The sequence below is a fragment of the Lepisosteus oculatus genome, unplaced genomic scaffold (assembly GCF_040954835.1).
Source record: "Lepisosteus oculatus isolate fLepOcu1 unplaced genomic scaffold, fLepOcu1.hap2 HAP2_SCAFFOLD_39, whole genome shotgun sequence".
NCBI classification, from domain to species: Eukaryota; Metazoa; Chordata; class Actinopteri; order Semionotiformes; family Lepisosteidae; genus Lepisosteus; species Lepisosteus oculatus.
The window spans coordinates 1,794,729-1,813,837 of record NW_027167923.1 but is presented as its reverse complement, the minus strand read 5'-3'; the positions used below and the strand labels follow the sequence as shown (position 1 = coordinate 1,813,837).

The 19,109-nt window shown below is 36.7% G+C and overlaps 2 long non-coding RNA genes across 2 annotated transcripts; both read right to left on the bottom strand.

Annotated features, from left to right (window-relative positions):
• Positions 1 to 1,742: 1,742 nt before the first annotated feature.
• On the bottom strand, positions 1,743 to 3,597 carry LOC138227638 (uncharacterized). The gene is made up of 4 exons (XR_011185087.1): positions 3,445 to 3,597; positions 3,087 to 3,148; positions 1,929 to 2,028; positions 1,743 to 1,790 (listed from the first exon to the last, which is right to left on the bottom strand). It is a non-coding gene; the product is annotated as an uncharacterized lncRNA (long non-coding RNA).
• A 9,746-nt stretch (positions 3,598 to 13,343) lies between these two features.
• On the bottom strand, positions 13,344 to 15,197 carry LOC138227639 (uncharacterized). Its single transcript, XR_011185088.1, has 4 exons — positions 15,046 to 15,197; positions 14,688 to 14,749; positions 13,530 to 13,629; positions 13,344 to 13,391 (listed from the first exon to the last, which is right to left on the bottom strand). It is a non-coding gene; the product is annotated as an uncharacterized lncRNA (long non-coding RNA).
• Positions 15,198 to 19,109: the final 3,912 nt, after the last annotated feature.

The window sequence follows — 19,109 nt, the reverse complement described above, 5'->3', positions numbered from 1 at the left end:
GAGGTCATTATACATGAGCCTCTTTCTGCACCTTTTAAGCCATTGAAACCTAGTTGCCTTGTTACAAGGTCTAATATTACAGTAGGTGTGGTTTCCGTCTCCTAATTTCTGAGAATGATCAAATTGGGGAATAAGTTGTAGGGAATACCACTCTTGCACTTCTAAGAAAAGACTATCTCAAATGAAACTCGCTATAGAAAGACATCTTGTTGAAAAATTCTTTATTTTTTGTCATTTCTAAAGAAAAAACATTCATCAAGTCCTTCACAAATGTTTTGTTTGTGACTTTCTCTGTTGTTCCCTTTCACACTCAACTGAACTATGTGTTATGTCTTGTAAACGTAATCAAACATTTCACTTAGGTGTGTGGGTTAACACAAACCCATATTGTATGAAACATTCAGTTTTTCATTCCCGTTTTTTCTAACAATTGCATCCATGCTAGGACTACAGTAAACAACACTTTTTACTAAAGTAAATGAAATTGTTCATTAAACAAGACACATTGTTTTAAATGTATGCAATACGACGACACTAAAAACAACACTGAAACTTTTCATTGAAATACTGGACGAGATTGTGCATATTCAATGGATTTCTCCTGGTGCTTTTTTTCATCAGTCTTTTCATATTCTTGTTCTCTACTCAGGTGTCTCCTGTTCCTTTGGTGATGTCTGCTGTACACACATGGTATCATACACTTGAGCAAAGTGTGATACCACCGTTTGTTCTTCTCCTAAAATAAAGATGAACATTGACAAAAGTCAGAAGCACTCTTTTCTTTGACAGACGAACAAAACAATGCAAGAATAACCATACTCTCTGTTCCTTACTCATTTCTACCTACCTGTTTGACCACTTTGTCTGCTTCAGTCAGGACAGGGTGCTGGGGCTGACTCTGAGCAATCTGAGAAGAGCTCTCTGTGATCTTCTCCCCTACAGTGGCTACATTGTACTCTGTTTGAAATCCAGGTATCGCTTCCGGTAAGTTCCTCGGTCCTTTTTGGGACTTGAAAGGGTAGAATCATTTTGTGACTACATTTCCTTGTCATGCACTGATATGTTATGGTTTGTGTTCGATTACTGCAGGCGTTCAAGTACTTTCTTTTTGTTCTAGATTGGCAGTGTTTGAGATGGTAGGAACTTGTCATATTCTCAACTCTGAATGCTCTGTAAACATACTATTTTAGCAATTCTTAGAAATCTGAAAACAGTGTTACCTGTATCAGTTTTTGTCTTGGTAGTAGTATTGCAGCTCCAACATCAGCACTTAAATAATGGTTTGTGATGTTACTTGTCCTTGGAGTTAGTATACTCCTGAGAAGTCAAGAGAAATCTTACGTAAGCATTAATTATGTTTCACTTTTGAAAGCAAAGTACGTGTCAAGTACTTTGAAGGCATTTGTTGATACTTTTAAGCACTTTTGTTGATTATTATTATCCTTCAATTAGTTATTACAAGTCCAACATTCTCTACATGATCTCACTCCATATTCATAATGTGGGAATACAATTGTTTTAAGGAAATGCCACTGAATAGATAGTAGCTGCACTCTACAAAGATGAATTTGCTAATTAATCAGTCAGGGACACAGCTTATACTTCAGTAGTCTTAGATCATGTAATGATGATTATTGTACTTTATAACTAGCAAAATCCCCATATCCTGTTCATTGCCCCTTTTTCAGTTATGTGGATTGACTTATCCCTGAAGTGGTTAATTCTCACCTTGACATCTCATAGAACAACTGAATCTCTACCAAGGGTGAATGTGTCCTTCCTCTTAATGTCTAAAAGAAAAGGTTAAAATTCATTGAAGCAAAATGCAACAACCCAAAATGTTGGGGAGGTCGTTTCCACAGTTATTTCATATGACAGTGCTTGGAGTGAAACTACATGACCATGGTGAAGAAGAAAAAACACTTTACCTTGTTCCTCCTGACTGATGTCCTTATGCGTGTTTTGCACAGTTGAGTGTTTTGTGTCTTGTCGTCTGTGTAGGCAACAGCCCTCTTCCCTGGGATAGAACTAGATGATATTTAGACACGTTAATTTGACTTCTCCATTGCTCACATTGATGTGGATATGATTATAATGCTCTGTTTTGTGGGCTTCCCAAGAAAACAATAAATCCCTTACTACTTGTTCGAAATGCAGTAGCACAGATCCTAACAAATACAAGAAAGAGAATATCATTCCTGTTTTGAAAAAACTTCACTGGTCACCTGTATTATCTAGGATAAATTTGAAAGTTCTTTTACTTGTTTTTAAAGTTTTAAGCGACCTAGCACGTCTGTACCTTACTGAATGTCTGTCTTCATATGTTCCTATACGTGACCTGAGATCTGCACATACTGGCCTACTGCAAATACCACATGTGAAATGCAGAAAGAGTGGAGAGGCTGCTTTTTGTTTTTATGCTTCTAAATTATGAAACTCACTTCCACTTTTTATTAGGCAGTCAAGCTCGGTACATTGTTTTAAAAAAACATTTGAAAATGTTGCTTTAAGTTAAAGTGGTTCTTTGTTCTTTCTATTTCTGTTTCTTTTTTTAGTTCTCTTTAATTGTTCTTATTTTATTACGACTTTCCTAATTTTTATTTATTTAATTGACATGTATGTTGCTTTACTGTATTGCTGTATTTTCCTTTACAACTGAAAGTATATCTCTCAATTTTAATATTTTATTTTTACGCTTGGTTTTTAAAGCACCAAAGCACTATTTGTATGAAAGGTGCTCTATAGATAAAGTTTATTATTATTATTTTTAATATTATTATTATACTTTGTTACATTTTTGGTTAGGACAAAGATTCTAGTAGAGGTGGCCTCTTTTACCCCGTTCCAAAAAATTGGAAAACTACCTTCAGAATACACTGACAATGACCATCTACTGTCTCCTCTAACTGTGTATTGTCATCATGCATATCTTGTGTATTATTTATTGTAGTTGGTTTTGTCATTCTGTAAAGAAGCCACCTTTCAAGGCACTATATAAAATAATGTTTGTTATTATTATTTACATTTTTCATCGTTAAATCTGGCGAAGAGTCTTAAGAGAATATCAAAGAACACGTTGCTCTTACCTTTCCATTCCAAGAAATGTCCTCAGCTCGGATTGCAGAGATTGACCTCTCTGTCTCAAATTCTTAGAAACATAGACTCGATTGAAAAATGACCATTTCCTAAGATTCACATAACATCACCAGTCAACATTTGCCACTTGACATCAATAGAAACCATAGAGTACATGACATTTCCAATCAGTTTTCTTTCAAGGTACAATACCAATCGCCTTGCCAGAAGAGTTATACTGCGGTAGATAAATATTACAAATGTCAGATACACGCAGAGTTGTTTGGATTACTATGAAAAGATTGGCAAATATATTTATGTTCATTATATTTCTTGGAGTGACAGAGCTAAAGAGAAAACAATACTTACCTTTATCTCTGCAGACAGGATCGCAAGGGATTCCCTTATACTGGGTTCCTATGTAACAAATAATACATTATTCAAAAAACATGATATTTCTCTGTCCATTGGCAGCATGATTGTTTATCATTACAGTTTTAGTTAGCTTTAATTTTGTAAACCCCAAGTAAACATAGTTTGTGCCTTTCTCTGAACTTTTTGGCATTTCAATTCAGTTGTTTGTAAGCTTATTTTACAGTTGCTAGGTTGATGAAGTTCCTGAACTGTGCAGTATTTCTTTTGGGTTTGGTGCGAATCATATTCTAGCGGTTGGGGGAAAAAAGCACAGGTGCCATCCCACCATTAAACCCTGAAACTTACCTTAGCCGATTCTTCAACTAAACCAGACATGTTAACTAAGTGTTACAGTATGTTTCAAAGTGTGTATTTTAGCAAACACAACTGAAGTTCTGTTGTCTCCTTGGAGACACCTGGAACTGGTGTGATGCTGGTTCTATGACATCATTCGTTCTAAATGTAAATGCAGGTTTTGGCACAACATAGTAAATTGATGTAAAGTTATGGATCCATTTATGATTTTCACTCAGTTTGAAAGAGTTCCTGTCGTGTGGTTAAACTTTGTGTTACGGAGGGTTAACTGGGGTTCTGGCTACTAGTTAGGCTTGGTCATTCAGTCATCTGGTTCATGAAATAGGAAGCTAAGAGATCTGTGTTTTAGTTTTACTGTTTGTTTTTGTTCCATAGAATAAGAAATGTTTCATTAATATTAGTAATAGAGTAGCTGTTTCTCTAAACAGTGTGTGTCAGTTTGCACTGCAGGTGTGCCAGGTAGAGACCATTTAAGAACCCAAAAATATGCTGTCATTTACTGCCGTGGCTAATTTCTGTTAACCTTGTCTCTCACTCACTTTGATGAGCAAAATGTTCATACATAAAGCATACATTTCTGATTGGTCAGAAGAAGCTTCTTAACATATAAGGTATAAAGAAAGTCAGAAAGTTAGGCACTTAGGTCAGCCTTAGGCAGTTAACCAAGACCATAATCCGATAAGAAGCTATTCCCTTTCATGTTGCTAAATCACATGTAGGATACATGAGTTACACCTCCACTTAAGAGACCTTAAAGAGACCTTGGCCAGCCAGGAGTGTAGAAAACCGTAAAACAGTTCTTGAGGACCTAATTGTTAACTCTTAACAGGCAAAGGTTCCTTCAGTCCTATGAGAAATATTTTAGAATTGAACTAAAGTGTGTTTCCGATACAGGAGCATATGTCTGTCAGGGCCTGTTGGAGAGGCCCTGGATGAGAACCCCTGGCTGCAGTTCCACATCCCCCTGAAAGTAAATAGAGCCATAAGCACTGAGCTAAGGACACTGCTCCAGGACATGCTGGCTGTCGATCCTGACCAGCGACCAGAAGCCATCCAGCAGAAGAAGCAAGTCAGGCAAGCCATGGCACGAGAGAAAACATCTTTGTAGTGACTGATAGCAAGATGTCCGTGACCAAGGGCAATTCGCCTGAGTAAAGTCTGATTTCATTTTTATGTCCCGAAAGGCCACTGCCTTTGTGCTGTAGATTTCTGATTTAGACGGGCATTTCTATGGACAACTTTGACTTTTCTGTGGGTCCAATGAAAATAAGTTTTTTAACTTATTCTTTGTTACAGTTTTCGAAAGTTTAAAGACATTCACTGAGTTGACGATAAAGGAAAAGTTTCATCTTTCACCTCTTGGAAGGTAGGCCGGTCAGAGGTACAATATATGTCTTCATGTCTTCATCCTCCATGTTTGTAACTACAGGTTTCACAGTGTTGAGCTAAGACACAAAAACACCTACAAATGGCAGATCCAAATGTATAAACCTGGGCTGAAAAAGTGTGTACAGTATATACTCTGTGTAGGTCTGATAAAAGTATTCGAGTCAAAGTGTCATATGGATACAAATTCTCATGATTTTGTATTTTTTTTTTCTCTGTTCTGCTTTATTGAAAGAAATCAGATGCTCTTCCTGAAACTTACCTTAGCTGATTCTTCAGCTAAACCAGACAGACTTCAGAAATTCTCAAATATTATCAAATCTTGTTGGTGCAGAGGTGGTGGAGCCCATTACCAACAGACTCACAGCTGAAATTGCTGTGAAAAGGGCTTCTACCAAATATTAACATGTGGGTGAAAATGTATACAATTGTAATATTTCCTTTTTTCCCATTGAAAGTATAACATATGTGGTGTGAGATAGAGGTCCTCATTTAATTGTATGAAACTCTGGCACTGGCGCAACAAACTGAACAAAGTTCAAGGGGGTATACGCTTTCTGTAGACACTTTATTTCCTCTTTTTCCATACTCTAAGAAATGATTTGGGAAACCTGTGGGACACTGGAGGTCATTATACATGAGCCTCTTTCTGCACCTTTTAAGCCATTGAAACCTAGTTGCCTTGTTACAAGGTCTAATATTACAGTAGGTGTGGTTTCCGTCTCCTAATTTCTGAGAATGATCAAATTGGGGAATAAGTTGTAGGGAATACCACTCTTGCACTTCTAAGAAAAGACTATCTCAAATGAAACTCGCTATAGAAAGACATCTTGTTGAAAAATTCTTTATTTTTTGTCATTTCTAAAGAAAAAACATTCATCAAGTCCTTCACAAATGTTTTGTTTGTGACTTTCTCTGTTGTTCCCTTTCACACTCAACTGAACTATGTGTTATGTCTTGTAAACGTAATCAAACATTTCACTTAGGTGTGTGGGTTAACACAAACCCATATTGTATGAAACATTCAGTTTTTCATTCAAGTTTTTTCTAACAATTGCATCCATGCTAGGACTACAGTAAACAACACTTTTTACTAAAGTAAATCAAATTGTTCATTAAACAAGACACATTGTTTTAAATGTATGCAATACGACGACACTAAAAACAACACTGAAACTTTTCATTGAAATACTGGACGAGATTGTGCATATTCAATGGATTTCTCCTGGTGCTTTTTTTCATCAGTCTTTTCATATTCTTGTTCTCTACTCAGGTGTCTCCTGTTCCTTTGGTGATGTCTGCTGTACACACATGGTATCATACACTTGAGCAAAGTGTGATACCACCGTTTGTTCTTCTCCTAAAATAAAGATGAACATTGACAAAAGTCAGAAGCACTCTTTTCTTTGACAGACGAACAAAACAATGCAAGAATAACCATACTCTCTGTTCCTTACTCATTTCTACAAACCTGTTTGACCACTTTGTCTGCTTCAGTCAGGACAGGGTGCTGGGGCTGACTCTGAGCAATCTGAGAAGAGCTCTCTGTGATCTTCTCCCCTACAGTGGCTACATTGTACTCTGTTTGAAATCCAGGTATCGCCTCCGGTAAGTTCCTCGGTCCTTTTTGGGACTTGAAAGGGTAGAATCATTTTGTGACTACATTTCCTTGTCATGCACTGATATGTTCTGGTTTGTGTTCGATTACTGCAGGCGTTCAAGTACTTTCTTTTTGTTCTAGATTGGCAGTGTTTGAGATGGTAGGAACTTGTCATATTCTCAACTCTGAATGCTCTGTAAACATACTATTTTAGCAATTCTTAGAAATCTGAAAGCAGTGTTACCTGTATCATTTTTTGTCTTGGTAGTAGTATTGCAGCTCCAACATCAGCACTTAAATAATGGTTTGTGATGTTACTTGTCCTTGGAGTTAGTATACTCCTGAGAAGTCAAGAGAAATCTTACGTAAGCATTAATTATGTTTCACTTTTGAAAGCAAAGTACGTGTCAAGTACTTTGAAGGCATTTGTTGATACTTTTAAGCACTTTCGTTGATTATTATTATCCTTCAATTAGTTATTACAAGTCCAACATTCTCTACATGATCTCACTCCATATTCAGAATGTGGGAATACAATTGTTTTAAGGAAATGCCACTGAATAGATAGTAGCTGCACTCTACAAAGATGAATTTGCTAATTAATCAGTCAGGGACACAGCTTATACTTCAGTAGTCTTAGATCATGTAATGATGATTATTGTACTTTATAACTAGCAAAATCCCCATATCCTGTTCATTGCCCCTTTTTCAGTTATGTGGATTGACTTATCCCTGAAGTGGTTAATTCTCACCTTGACATCTCATAGAACAACTGAATCTCTACCAAGGGTGAATGTGTCCTTCCTCTTAATGTCTAAAAGAAAAGGTTAAAATTCATTGAAGCAAAATGCAACAACCCAAAATGTTGGGGAGGTCGTTTCCACAGTTATTTCATATGACAGTGCTTGGAGTGAAACTACATGACCATGGTGAAGAAGAAAAAACACTTTACCTTGTTCCTCCTGACTGATGTCCTTATGCGTGTTTTGCACAGTTGAGCGTTTTGTGTCTTGTCGTCTGTGTAGGCAACAGCCCTCTTCCCTGGGATAGAACTAGATGATATTTAGACACGTTAATTTGACTTCTCCATTGCTCACATTGATGTGGATATGATTATAATGCTCTGTTTTGTGGGCTTCCCAAGAAAACAATAAATCCCTTACTACTTGTTCGAAATGCAGTAGCACAGATCCTAACAAATACAAGAAAGAGAATATCATTCCTGTTTTGAAAAAACTTCACTGGTCACCTGTATTATCTAGGATAAATTTGAAAGTTCTTTTACTTGTTTTTAAAGTTTTAAGCGACCTAGCACGTCTGTACCTTACTGAATGTCTGTCTTCATATGTTCCTATACGTGACCTGAGATCTGCACATACTGGCCTACTGCAAATACCACATGTGAAATGCAGAAAGAGTGGAGAGGCTGCTTTTTGTTTTTATGCTTCTAAATTATGAAACTCACTTCCACTTTTTATTAGGCAGTCAAGCTCATTGTTTTGTTTTGAAAAACATTTGAAAATGTTGCTTTTAGTTAAAGTGGTTCTTTGTTCTTTCTATTTCTGTTTCTTTTTTTAGTTCTCTTTAATTGTTCTTATTTTATTACGACTTTCCTAATTTTTATTTATTTAATTGACATGTATGTTGCTTTACTGTATTGCTGTATTTTCCTTTACAACTGAAAGTATATCTCTCAATTTTAATATTTTATTTTTACGCTTGGTTTTTAAAGCACCAAAGCACTATTCGTATGAAAGGTGCTCTATAGATAAAGTTTATTATTATTATTTTTAATATTATTATTATACTTTGTTACATTTTTGGTTAGGACAAAGATTCTAGTAGAGGTGGCCTCTTTTACCCCGTTCCAAAAAATTGGAAAACTACCTTCAGAATACACTGACAATGACCATCTACTGTCTCCTCTAACTGTGTATTGTCATCATGCATATCTTGTGTATTATTTATTGTAGTTGGTTTTGTCATTCTGTAAAGAAGCCACCTTTCAAGGCACTATATAAAATAATGTTTGTTATTATTATTTACATTTTTCATCGTTAAATCTGGCGAAGAGTCTTAAGAGAATATCAAAGAACACGTTGCTCTTACCTTTCCATTCCAAGAAATGCCCTCAGCTCGGATTGCAGAGATTGACCTCTCTGTCTCAAATTCTGAGAAACATAGACTCGATTGAAAAATGACCATTTCCTAAGATTCACATAACATCACCAGTCAACATTTGCCACTTGACATCAATAGAAACCATAGAGTACATGACATTTCCAATCAGTTTTCTTTCAAGGTACAATACCAATCGCCTTGCCAGAAGAGTTATACTGCGGTAGATAAATATTACAAATGTCAGATACACGCAGAGTTGTTTGGATTACTATGAAAAGATTGGCAAATATATTTATGTTCATTATATTTCTTGGAGTGACAGAGCTAAAGAGAAAACAATACTTACCTTTATCTCTGCAGACAGGATCGCAAGGGATTCCCTTATACTGGGTTCCTATGTAACAAATAATACATTATTCAAAAAACATGATATTTCTCTGTCCATTGGCAGCATGATTGTTTATCATTACAGTTTTAGTTAGCTTTAATTTTGTAAACCCCAAGTAAACATAGTTTGTGCCTTTCTCTGAACTTTTTGCCATTTCAATTCAGTTGTTTGTAAGCTTATTTTACAGTTGCTAGGTTGATGAAGTTCCTGAACTGTGCAGTATTTCTTTTGGGTTTGGTGCGAATCATATTCTAGCGGTTGGGGGAAAAAAGCACAGGTGCCATCCCACCATTAAACCCTGAAACTTACCTTAGCCGATTCTTCAACTAAACCAGACATGTTAACTAAGTGTTACAGTATGTTTCAAAGTGTGTATTTTAGCAAACACAACTGAAGTTCTGTTGTCTCCTTGGAGACACCTGGAACTGGTGTGATGCTGGTTCTATGACATCATTCGTTCTAAATGTAAATGCAGGTATTGGCACAACATAGTAAATTGATGTAAAGTTATGGATCCATTTATGATTTTCACTCAGTTTGAAAGAGTTCCTGTCGTGTGGTTAAACTTTGTGTTACGGAGGGTTAACTGGGGTTCTGGCTACTAGTTAGGCTTGGTCATTCAGTCATCTGGTTCATGAAATAGGAAGCTAAGAGATCTGTGTTTTAGTTTTACTGTTTGTTTTTGTTCCATAGAATAAGAAATGTTTCATTAATATTAGTAATAGAGTAGCTGTTTCTCTAAACAGTGTGTGTCAGTTTGCACTGCAGGTGTGCCAGGTAGAGACCATTTAAGAACCCAAAAATATGCTGTCATTTACTGCCGTGGCTAATTTCTGTTAACCTTGTCTCTCACTCACTTTGATGAGCAAAATGTTCATACATAAAGCATACATTTCTGATTGGTCAGAAGAAGCTTCTTAACATATAAGGTATAAAGAAAGTCAGAAAGTTAGGCACTTAGGTCAGCCTTAGGCAGTTAACCAAGACCATAATCCGATAAGAAGCTATTCCCTTTCATGTTGCTAAATCACATGTAGGATACATGAGTTACACCTCCACTTAAGAGACCTTAAAGAGACCTTGGCCAGCCAGGAGTGTAGAAAACCGTAAAACAGTTCTTGAGGACCTAATTGTTAACTCTTAACAGGCAAAGGTTCCTTCAGTCCTATGAGAAATATTTTAGAATTGAACTAAAGTGTGTTTCCGATACAGGAGCATATGTCTGTCAGGGCCTGTTGGAGAGGCCCTGGATGAGAACCCCTGGCTGCAGTTCCACATCCCCCTGAAAGTAAATAGAGCCAGAAGCATGGAGCTAAGGACACTGCTCCAGGACATGCTGGCTGTCGATCCTGACCAGCGACCAGAAGCCATCCAGCAGAAGAAGCAAGTCAGGCAAGCCATGGCACGAGAGAAAACATCTTTGTAGTGACTGATAGCAAGATGTCTGTGACCAAGGGCAATTCGTCTGAGTAAAGTCTGATTTCATTTTTATGTCCCGAAAGGCCACTGCCTTTGTGCTGTAGATTTCTGATTTAGACGGGCATTTCTATGGACAACTTTGACTTTTCTGTGGGTCCAATGAAAATAAGTTTTTTAACTTATTCTTTGTTACAGTTTTCGAAAGTTTAAAGACATTCACTGAGTTGACGATAAAGGAAAAGTTTCATCTTTCACCTCTTGGAAGGTAGGCCGGTCAGAGGTACAATATATGTCTTCATGTCTTCATGTGTTGAGCTAAGACACAAAAACACCTACAAATGGCAGATCCAAATGTATAAACCTGGGCTGAAAAAGTGTGTACAGTATATACTCTGTGTAGGTCTGATAAAAGTATTCGAGTCAAAGTGTCATATGGATACAAATTCTCATGATTTTGTATTGTGTGTTTTTTCTCTGTTCTGCTTTATTGAAAGAAATCAGATGCTCTTCCTGAAACTTACCTTAGCTGATTCTTCAGCTAAACCAGACAGACTTCTGAAATTCTCAAATATTATCAAATCTTGTTGGTGCAGAGGTGGTGTAGCCCATTACCAACAGACTCACAGCTGAAATTGCTGTGAAAAGGGCTTCTACCAAATATTAACATGTGGGTGAAAATGTATACAATTGTAATATTTCCTTTTTTCCCATTGAAAGTATAACATATGTGGTGTGAGAAAGAGGTCCTCATTTAATTGTATGAAACTCTGGCACTGGCGCAACAAACTGAACAAAGTTCAAGGGGGTATACGCTTTCTGTAGACACTTTATTTCCTCTTTTTCCATACTCTAAGAAATGATTTGGGAAACCTGTGGGACACTGGAGGTCATTATACATGAGCCTCTTTCTGCACCTTTTAAGCCATTGAAACCTAGTTGCCTTGTTACAAGGTCTAATATTACAGTAGGTGTGGTTTCCGTCTCCTAATTTCTGAGAATGATCAAATTGGGGAATAAGTTGTAGGGAATACCACTCTTGCACTTCTAAGAAAAGACTATCTCAAATGAAACTCGCTATAGAAAGACATCTTGTTGAAAAATTCTTTATTTTTTGTCATTTCTAAAGAAAAAACATTCATCAAGTCCTTCACAAATGTTTTGTTTGTGACTTTCTCTGTTGTTCCCTTTCACACTCAACTGAACTATGTGTTATGTCTTGTAAATGTAATCAAACATTTCACTTAGGTGTGTGGGTTAACACAAACCCATATTGTATGAAACATTCAGTTTTTCATTCCCGTTTTTTCTAACAATTGCATCCATGCTAGGACTACAGTAAACAACACTTTTTACTAAAGTAAATGAAATTGTTCATTAAACAAGACACATTGTTTTAAATGTATGCAATACGACGACACTAAAAACAACACTGAAACTTTTCATTGAAATACTGGACGAGATTGTGCATATTCAATGGATTTCTCCTGGTGCTTTTTTTCATCAGTCTTTTCATATTCTTGTTCTCTACTCAGGTGTCTCCTGTTCCTTTGGTGATGTCTGCTGTACACACATGGTATCATACACTTGAGCAAAGTGTGATACCACCGTTTGTTCTTCTCCTAAAATAAAGATGAACATTGACAAAAGTCAGAAGCACTCTTTTCTTTGACAGACGAACAAAACAATGCAAGAATAACCATACTCTCTGTTCCTTACTCATTTCTACCTACCTGTTTGACCACTTTGTCTGCTTCAGTCAGGACAGGGTGCTGGGGCTGACTCTGAGCAATCTGAGAAGAGCTCTCTGTGATCTTCTCCCCTACAGTGGCTACATTGTACTCTGTTTGAAATCCAGGTATCGCTTCCGGTAAGTTCCTCGGTCCTTTTTGGGACTTGAAAGGGTAGAATCATTTTGTGACTACATTTCCTTGTCATGCACTGATATGTTATGGTTTGTGTTCGATTACTGCAGGCGTTCAAGTACTTTCTTTTTGTTCTAGATTGGCAGTGTTTGAGATGGTAGGAACTTGTCATATTCTCAACTCTGAATGCTCTGTAAACATACTATTTTAGCAATTCTTAGAAATCTGAAAACAGTGTTACCTGTATCAGTTTTTGTCTTGGTAGTAGTATTGCAGCTCCAACATCAGCACTTAAATAATGGTTTGTGATGTTACTTGTCCTTGGAGTTAGTATACTCCTGAGAAGTCAAGAGAAATCTTACGTAAGCATTAATTATGTTTCACTTTTGAAAGCAAAGTACGTGTCAAGTACTTTGAAGGCATTTGTTGATACTTTTAAGCACTTTCGTTGATTATTATTATCCTTCAATTAGTTATTACAAGTCCAACATTCTCTACATGATCTCACTCCATATTCAGAATGTGGGAATACAATTGTTTTAAGGAAATGCCACTGAATAGATAGTAGCTGCACTCTACAAAGATGAATTTGCTAATTAATCAGTCAGGGACACAGCTTATACTTCAGTAGTCTTAGATCATGTAATGATGATTATTGTACTTTATAACTAGCAAAATCCCCATATCCTGTTCATTGCCCCTTTTTCAGTTATGTGGATTGACTTATCCCTGAAGTGGTTAATTCTCACCTTGACATCTCATAGAACAACTGAATCTCTACCAAGGGTGAATGTGTCCTTCCTCTTAATGTCTAAAAGAAAAGGTTAAAATTCATTGAAGCAAAATGCAACAACCCAAAATGTTGGGGAGGTCGTTTCCACAGTTATTTCATATGACAGTGCTTGGAGTGAAACTACATGACCATGGTGAAGAAGAAAAAACACTTTACCTTGTTCCTCCTGACTGATGTCCTTATGCGTGTTTTGCACAGTTGAGTGTTTTGTGTCTTGTCGTCTGTGTAGGCAACAGCCCTCTTCCCTGGGATAGAACTAGATGATATTTAGACACGTTAATTTGACTTCTCCATTGCTCACATTGATGTGGATATGATTATAATGCTCTGTTTTGTGGGCTTCCCAAGAAAACAATAAATCCCTTACTACTTGTTCGAAATGCAGTAGCACAGATCCTAACAAATACAAGAAAGAGAATATCATTCCTGTTTTGAAAAAACTTCACTGGTCACCTGTATTATCTAGGATAAATTTGAAAGTTCTTTTACTTGTTTTTAAAGCTTTAAGCGACCTAGCACGTCTGTACCTTACTGAATGTCTGTCTTCATATGTTCCTATACGTGACCTGAGATCTGCACATACTGGCCTACTGCAAATACCACATGTGAAATGCAGAAAGAGTGGAGAGGCTGCTTTTTGTTTTTATGCTTCTAAATTATGAAACTCACTTCCACTTTTTATTAGGCAGTCAAGCACGGTAAATTGTTTTAAAAAAACATTTGAAAATGTTGCTTTAAGTTAAAGTGGTTCTTTGTTCTTTCTATTTCTGTTTCTTTTTTTAGTTCTCTTTAATTGTTCTTATTTTATTACGACTTTCCTAATTTTTATTTATTTAATTGACATGTATGTTGCTTTACTGTATTGCTGTATTTTCCTTTACAACTGAAAGTATATCTCTCAATTTTAATATTTTATTTTTACGCTTGGTTTTTAAAGCACCAAAGCACTATTTGTATGAAAGGTGCTCTATAGATAAAGTTTATTATTATTATTTTTAATATTATTATTATACTTTGTTACATTTTTGGTTAGGACAAAGATTCTAGTAGAGGTGGCCTCTTTTACCCCGTTCCAAAAAATTGGAAAACTACCTTCAGAATACACTGACAATGACCATCTACTGTCTCCTCTAACTGTGTATTGTCATCATGCATATCTTGTGTATTATTTATTGTAGTTGGTTTTGTCATTCTGTAAAGAAGCCACCTTTCAAGGCACTATATAAAATAATGTTTGTTATTATTATTTACATTTTTCATCGTTAAATCTGGCGAAGAGTCTTAAGAGAATATCAAAGAACACGTTGCTCTTACCTTTCCATTCCAAGAAATGTCCTCAGCTCGGATTGCAGAGATTGACCTCTCTGTCTCAAATTCTTAGAAACATAGACTCGATTGAAAAATGACCATTTCCTAAGATTCACATAACATCACCAGTCAACATTTGCCACTTGACATCAATAGAAACCATAGAGTACATGACATTTCCAATCAGTTTTCTTTCAAGGTACAATACCAATCGCCTTGCCAGAAGAGTTATACTGCGGTAGATAAATATTACAAATGTCAGATACACGCAGAGTTGTTTGGATTACTATGAAAAGATTGGCAAATATATTTATGTTCATTATATTTCTTGGAGTGACAGAGCTAAAGAGAAAACAATACTTACCTTTATCTCTGCAGACAGGATCGCAAGGGATTCCCTTATACTGGGTTCCTATGTAACAAATAATACATTATTCAAAAAACATGATATTTCTCTGTCCATTGGCAGCATGATTGTTTATCATTACAGTTTTAGTTAGCTTTAATTTTGTAAACCCCAAGTAAACATAGTTTGTGCCTTTCTCTGAACTTTTTGGCATTTCAATTCAGTTGTTTGTAAGCTTATTTTACAGTTGCTAGGTTGATGAAGTTCCTGAACTGTGCAGTATTTCTTTTGGGTTTGGTGCGAATCATATTCTAGCGGTTGGGGGAAAAAAGCACAGGTGCCATCCCACCATTAAACCCTGAAACTTACCTTAGCCGATTCTTCAACTAAACCAGACATGTTAACTAAGTGTTACAGTATGTTTCAAAGTGTGTATTTTAGCAAACACAACTGAAGTTCTGTTGTCTCCTTGGAGACACCTGGAACTGGTGTGATGCTGGTTCTATGACATCATTCGTTCTAAATGTAAATGCAGGTTTTGGCACAACATAGTAAATTGATGTAAAGTTATGGATCCATTTATGATTTTCACTCAGTTTGAAAGAGTTCCTGTCGTGTGGTTAAACTTTGTGTTACGGAGGGTTAACTGGGGTTCTGGCTACTAGTTAGGCTTGGTCATTCAGTCATCTGGTTCATGAAATAGGAAGCTAAGAGATCTGTGTTTTAGTTTTACTGTTTGTTTTTGTTCCATAGAATAAGAAATGTTTCATTAATATTAGTAATAGAGTAGCTGTTTCTCTAAACAGTGTGTGTCAGCTTGCACTGCAGGTGTGCCAGGTAGAGACCATTTAAGAACCCAAAAATATGCTGTCATTTACTGCCGTGGCTAATTTCTGTTAACCTTGTCTCTCACTCACTTTGATGAGCAAAATGTTCATACATAAAGCATACATTTCTGATTGGTCAGAAGAAGCTTCTTAACATATAAGGTATAAAGAAAGTCAGAAAGTTAGGCACTTAGGTCAGCCTTAGGCAGTTAACCAAGACCATAATCCGATAAGAAGCTATTCCCTTTCATGTTGCTAAATCACATGTAGGATACATGAGTTACACCTCCACTTAAGAGACCTTAAAGAGACCTTGGCCAGCCAGGAGTGTAGAAAACCGTAAAACAGTTCTTGAGGACCTAATTGTTAACTCTTAACAGGCAAAGGTTCCTTCAGTCCTATGAGAAATATTTTAGAATTGAACTAAAGTGTGTTTCCGATACAGGAGCATATGTCTGTCAGGGCCTGTTGGAGAGGCCCTGGATGAGAACCCCTGGCTGCAGTTCCACATCCCCCTGAAAGTAAATAGAGCCATAAGCACGGAGCTAAGGACACTGCTCCAGGACATGCTGGCTGTCGATCCTGACCAGCGACCAGAAGCCATCCAGCAGAAGAAGCAAGTCAGGCAAGCCATGGCACGAGAGAAAACATCTTTGTAGTGACTGATAGCAAGATGTCCGTGACCAAGGGCAATTCGCCTGAGTAAAGTCTGATTTCATTTTTATGTCCCGAAAGGCCACTGCCTTTGTGCTGTAGATTTCTGATTTAGACGGGCATTTCTATGGACAACTTTGACTTTTCTGTGGGTCCAATGAAAATAAGTTTTTTAACTTATTCTTTGTTACAGTTTTCGAAAGTTTAAAGACATTCACTGAGTTGACGATAAAGGAAAAGTTTCATCTTTCACCTCTTGGAAGGTAGGCCGGTCAGAGGTACAATATATGTCTTCATGTCTTCATGTGTTGAGCTAAGACACAAAAACACCTACAAATGGCAGATCCAAATGTATAAACCTGGGCTGAAAAAGTGTGTACAGTATATACTCTGTGTAGGTCTGATAAAAGTATTCGAGTCAAAGTGTCATATGGATACAAATTCTCATGATTTTGTATTGTGTGTTTTTTCTCTGTTCTGCTTTATTGAAAGAAATCAGATGCTCTTCCTGAAACTTACCTTAGCTGATTCTTCAGCTAAACCAGACAGACTTCTGAAATTCTCAAATATTATCAAATCTTGTTGGTGCAGAGGTGGTGGAGCCCATTACCAACAGACTCACAGCTGAAATTGATGTGAAAAGGGCTTCTACCAAATATTAACATGTGGGTGAAAATGTATACAATTGTAATATTTCCTTTTTTCCCATTGAAAGTATAACATATGTGGTGTGAGATAGAGGTCCTCATTTAATTGCATGAAACTCGGGCACTGGCGCAACAAACTGAACAAAGTTCAAGGGGGTATACGCTTTCTGTAGACACTTTATTTCCTCTTTTTCCATACTCTAAGAAATGATTTGGGAAACCTGTGGGACACTGGAGGTCATTATACATGAGCCTCTTTCTGCACCTTTTAAGCCATTGAAACCTAGTTGCCTTGTTACAAGGTCTAATATTACAGTAGGTGTGGTTTCCGTCTCCTAATTTCTGAGAATGATCAAATTGGGGAATAAGTTGTAGGGAATACCACTCTTGCACTTCTAAGAAAAGACTATCTCAAATGAAACTCGCTATAGAAAGACATCTTGTTGAAAAATTCTTTATTTTTTGTCATTTCTAAAGAAAAAACATTCATCAAGTCCTTCACAAATGTTTTGTTTGTGACTTTCTCTGTTGTTCCCTTTCACACTCAACTGAACTATGTGTTATGTCTTGTAAACGTAATCAAACATTTCACTTAGGTGTGTGGGTTAACACAAACCCATATTGTATGAAACATTCAGTTTTTCATTCAAGTTTTTTCTAACAATTGCATCCATGCTAGGACTACAGTAAACAACACTTTTTACTAAAGTAAATGAAATTGTTCATTAAACAAGACACATTGTTTTAAATGTATGCAATACGACGACACTAAAAACAACACTGAAACTTTTCATTGAAATACTGGACGAGATTGTGCATATTCAATGGATTTCTCCTGGTGCTTTTTTTCATCAGTCTTTTCATATTCTTGTTCTCTACTCAGGTGTCTCCTGTTCCTTTGGTGATGTCTGCTGTACACACATGGTATCATACACTTGAGCAAAGTGTGATACCACCGTTTGTTCTTCTCCTAAAATAAAGATGAACATTGACAAAAGTCAGAAGCACTCTTTTCTTTGACAGACGAACAAAACAATGCAAGAATAACCATACTCTCTGTTCCTTACTCATTTCTACCTACCTGTTTGACCACTTTGTCTGCTTCAGTCAGGACAGGGTGCTGGGGCTGACTCTGAGCAATCTGAGAAGAGCTCTCTGTGATCTTCTCCCCTACAGTGGCTACATTGTACTCTGTTTGAAATCCAGGTATCGCCTCCGGTAAGTTCCTCGGTCCTTTTTGGGACTTGAAAGGGTAGAATCATTTTGTGACTACATTTCCTTGTCATGCACTGATATGTTCTGGTTTGTGTTCGATTACTGCAGGCGTTCAAGTACTTTCTTTTTGTTCTAGATTGGCAGTGTTTGAGATGGTAGGAACTTGTCATATTCTCAACTCTGAATGCTCTGTAAACATACTATTTTAGCAATTCTTAGAAATCTGAAAGCAGTGTTACCTGTATCATTTTTTGTCTTGGTAGTAGTATTGCAGCTCCAACATCAGCACTTAAATAATGGTTTGTGATGTTACTTGTCCTTGGAGTTAGTATACTCCTGAGAAGTCAAGAGAAATCTTACGTAAGCATTAATTATGTTTCACTTTTGAAAGCAAAGTACGTGTCAAGTACTTTGAAGGCATTTGTTGATACTTTTAAGCACTTTTGTTGATTATTATTATCCTTCAATTAGTTATTACAAGTCCAACATTCTCTACATGATCTCACTCCATATTCAGAATGTGGGAATACAATTGTTTTAAGGAAATGCCACTGAATAGATAGTAGCTGCACTCTACAAAGATGAATTTGCTAATTAATCAGTCAGGGACACAGCTTATACTTCAGTAGTCTTAGATCATGTAATGATGATTATTGTACTTTATAACTAGCAAAATCCCCATATCCTGTTCATTGCCCCTTTTTCAGTTATGTGGATTGACTTATCCCTGAAGTGGTTA